The 4,505-nt window shown below is 42.7% G+C and overlaps 1 non-coding gene across 1 annotated transcript; it reads right to left on the reverse strand.

The window, feature by feature from the left end:
• Positions 1-4,029: 4,029 nt before the first annotated feature.
• On the reverse strand, positions 4,030-4,104 carry Trnat-cgu (transfer RNA threonine (anticodon CGU)). Its single transcript has one exon. It is a non-coding gene; the product is annotated as a tRNA-Thr (tRNA).
• Positions 4,105-4,505: the final 401 nt, after the last annotated feature.

Consider the following 4,505-nt stretch of genomic DNA (forward strand, 5'->3'; position numbering starts at 1 on the left):
GTCCTTTGCTGTCTCTGACAGAATTACAATGTCGTCGGAAAACCTCAAAGTTTTTATTTTTTCTCCATGGGTTTTCTTCCTACTCCAAATTTTTCTTTTGTTTCATTTACTGCTTATTCAATATACAGATTGAATAACACCGTGAATAGGCTACAACCTTGTCTCACTCCCTTCCCAACCACTGCTTCCCTTTCATGCCCCTCGACTCTTATAACTGCCATCTGGTTTCTGTACAAATTGTACATAGCCTTTCGCTCCCTGTATTTTAACCCTGCCACCTTCAGAATTTGCAGGAGAGTATTCCAATCAACATTGTCAAAAGCTACAAATGCTAGAACCGTAGGTCTACCTTTCCTTAACCTAGGGTCGGTATTGCCTCTACGGAATACAAACTGATCTTCCCCGAGGTCGGCTTTTTTTTCAATTCTCCCGTAAAAAATTTGTGTTAGTGTTTTGCAACCGTGACTTATTAAACTAATAGTTCGATAACTTTCACAAATCTCAACACCTGCTTTCTTAACGACTGGAACTATTACATTCGCCTTGAAGTCTGAGGATATTTCGCCTGTCTCATGCATCTCGCTCACCAGATGGAAGAGTTTTGTCATGGCTGGCTCACCCCAGGCTATAAATAGTTCTAATGGAGTGTTGTCTACTCGCGGGACCTTGTTTCGACTTAGGTCTTTCAGTGCCCTGTCAAATTCTTCACGCGGTATCATATCTCGTAATTCATCTTCATTTACGTCCTCTTCCACTTCCATAATGTTGCTCTCAAGTACATTGCCCTTGAATAGACACTTTATATACTCCTTCCACCTTTCTGCTTTCCCGTCTTTGCTTAGGACTGGTATTCCATCTGAGCACTTGATATTCATACAGGTGGTTCTCTTTTCTCCAAAATTTTCCTGTAGGCAGTATCTATCTTACCCCTAGTGAGATAAGCCTCTACATCCTTACATTTGTCCTCTAGCCAACCCTGCTTAGCCATTTTGAACTTCCTGTCGATCTCATTTTTGAGACATTTGTATTCCTTTTTGCCAGCTTCATTTACTGCATTTTTATATTTTCTCCTTTCATCAATTCAATTCAATATTTCTTCTGTTATCCAAGGATTTCTACTAGCCCTCGTCTTTTTAACTACTTGACCCTCTGCTGCTTTCACTATTTCATCCCTCAAAGCTACCCATTCTTCTTCTACTATATTTCTTTCCCCCATTCCCGTCAATTGTTCCTTTATGCTGTCCCTGCAGTTTCTTCAGTTTTAATCTACAGTTCATAACCAATAGATTGTGGTCAGAGTCCACATCTGCCCCTGGAAATGTCTTACACTTTAAAACCTGGTTCCTAAATCTCTGTCTTACTATTATATAATCTATCTGAAACCTTCCAGTGTCTCCAGGCCTCTTCCATGAATACGACCTTCTTTCATTATTCTTGAACCAAGTGTTAGCTATGATTAAGTTATTCTCTGTGCAAAATTCTACCAGACGGCTTCCTCTTTCGTTCCTTACACCCAGTCCATATTCACCTACTACTTTTCCTTCTCTTCCTTTTTCTACTGTCGAATTCCAGTCCCCTACGACTATTAAATTTTCGTCCCCCTTAACTATCTGAATAACTTCTTTTATCGCATCATACATTACTTCAAACTCTTGATCATCTGCGGAACTAGTAGGCATATGAACTTGTACTACTGTGGTAGGCGTGGGCGTTGTGTCTATCTTGGCTACAAAAATGCGTTCACAATGCTTTTCGTAGGAACTTACGGGCGTTCTTATTTTTTTATTGATTATTAAACCTACTCCTGCATTACCCAAATTTGATTTTTTATTCGTAAACCAGTATTCAGCTAACCAGAAGTCTTGTTCCTCCTGTCACCGAACATCACTAGTTACCACTATATTTAACTTTAACCTATCAATTTTCATTTTTAAATTTTCAAACCTACGTGCCCGATTAAGGGATCTGACATTCCACGCTCCGATCCGTGGTGATTCTTACTCACATTTAAAGATCTCTGAAGCGACGTAGATGATGCTGAAACAAGTAATTTAATATGAGACACACAGGGTTGCAAATGTCGGAAATACTCCAAAAGTGGATGACAAATGTTAACGCCACCAGATGACATACCTCGCAGCACATGCTTATCGATCTATCGCACCTGACCATCCTAATCCAAGATACGTTTTCACATCGGTGTGGCTGTGGGCCCACTTGCGCGGCTTTAGCGTGTGGAGCTCAGGGTTCGAGCCTTGTGCCTGGCAGGCAGCATTTCTTTGACTGCGTTAGACAATTATGTGCTTACACTGAGGTAAGATTTACTCGTAAAAGGAGGTGGGGAGTACTATGTTCTCAGTAGGGAAGCAGCAATAGCAGAAGGGGTCGGTCAGGGGAGCTCGGAAACTCCGAACGTGGACTAATCATTGGATGTGACCTGAGTAACAAATCCATCAGAGACATTTCTATCCTTCTAAAGCCTACCACGTTGACTGTTGGTGATGCGATTGTGAAATGGAAACGGGAATGAACAACCACAGCTAAACCAAGGCCAGACAGACCTCATGTGCTGAAGGACTGGTATCGTCGAGCATAGCGGATGGTGGTTGTAACAAAATCGCCTGAAATCAGTGGGGAGGAGTCATTCGGGAGTCGCAGAGTGCTACCAGCAGTCCATATAGCTCAACGACTGTGCATAGGGAATTAAAATAACGGGGTACAATGGTCGATCAGCTCCTCATAGGCCACACATACCTGTACTCAGAGCTAAGCACTGCTTGAGATTGTGTAAAGAGCGACGCCAACGGACGGTAGATGACTGGAAACGAGTGATTTGGAGTACGACATCAAGCTATCCCCCAAGGCAATACGGTGGAAGGTTTTGGGTTTCGCGAATGCCCGGGGAACGTGTTTTTCGTGGCTGCGGCGTGCTCCCCTTATTGATGTTAAGAAATCACAAAAACCTGAAGGATGTGAAGTCGTTTTACAGCATGGTGTATAGCACACAGCAGAGCAGCAGTCCGGAGACGATGATGGTTTGTACCAGCATGATAATGCACCCTGACATAAAGCAGTAACTGTGAGGACAATAACATTCGTGAAACGGTTTGGCCTGCCCAGATTCCCGACATGAAGCCAATGGATCGCCTCTGGGATGAGTTAGAACGTCGACTTTGCTCCAGACTACAGCGTCCAAGATGACTACCTACTCTAGTTTATGATATTCAGTAAGAATGGGCTGACATTCCTCCATAGATATTTAGACGTATCATTGAAAGTGTTCGCATCAGTATTCCAGAAGTCATAATGGCGAAGAGTGGCCATGCCCCAAGCTGATGACAGCAAATGTTGTGTCCAGATACCTTTGATTAGATATGTACATACCAAGGGCTTATATCAGACAATTATGCTGTATTAACATAAATTAATATCCTATTGATTGTCTGAAGAAATGAAGAACATTAGGGCCGTTTAAGAAAGCGTTCAAATTTATGCTAACATCTAGCAAAAGTTTCTATAGCGTTAAGGAACATATAAACAATTACATTGACAACATTCTTTACGTAAAAGGAATAATAAATACATCACACATATTCTTGAACAAAGCTTTTCACATAAAGAGTATGTCTGCTGCTTCCGTGTTTCTACTGCTTCAGTACGGTCAAATAAACAGCAATCTGTACTGTAAGCCGCTAAATACGCTGCACAACACAATTAAAGAAACACTGCTTCGAAAACCCAGTACTTATCTCCCATTGCAGCGTGTAAGTCTAAAATTGGGCCCAAAGGTGTCCACAATCTTCCTCTGTAACACGACATTGCAGTACCTGTGATATTCCAGTTTACGATGTAAAGTTTCTTCGGACACGTATTCGCAGTTGCGAATATGAGCTACCATCAGCTGTATAATGGAGACACATGTAGACACATGCTTGACGACATATGGAAGCTTGAAATTAGAATTATATATTAATACCTTCAGATGCAGCCGGGCGTTGATATATATCAACGGGGACAGGTGAAAATGTGTGCCCCGACCGGGACTCGAACCCGGGATCTCCTGCGTACGTGGCAGACGTTCTATCCATCTGAGCCACCGAGGGCACAGAGGATAGTATGACTGCAGGGACTATATCGAGCACGCCTAGCGCGAACCCTCATTTCTCACCTTATATGTCCACACACTATATTCGTAGTGTCCCTACCCAGCACACTCATTACTTGTGGAAGGCATTCTTCCCAAGTCCCGTAAAAGATCGGGTAATATGTGTGCATCCGCACAGAAGAAGGAGGTCATGGCCGGTATTGCCAGAACCATATACTGATATGGACACGTCCGAAAGAACAGAAACCATATCCACATATGTATATGGAAGTTTGGGTTAGACAGAGAGTCGTGCTCGGATAACCAATTGGTAAGGCAACCGCTCACGATAAAGGGGAAATGCAGGTTCGAGTCCCGGTCCGGCACAAATTTTCATCGTCGTCCTTTCATTATACAGCTG

Source organism: Schistocerca cancellata, chromosome 1 (genome assembly GCF_023864275.1).
Source record: "Schistocerca cancellata isolate TAMUIC-IGC-003103 chromosome 1, iqSchCanc2.1, whole genome shotgun sequence".
Taxonomy (NCBI): domain Eukaryota; kingdom Metazoa; phylum Arthropoda; class Insecta; order Orthoptera; family Acrididae; genus Schistocerca; species Schistocerca cancellata.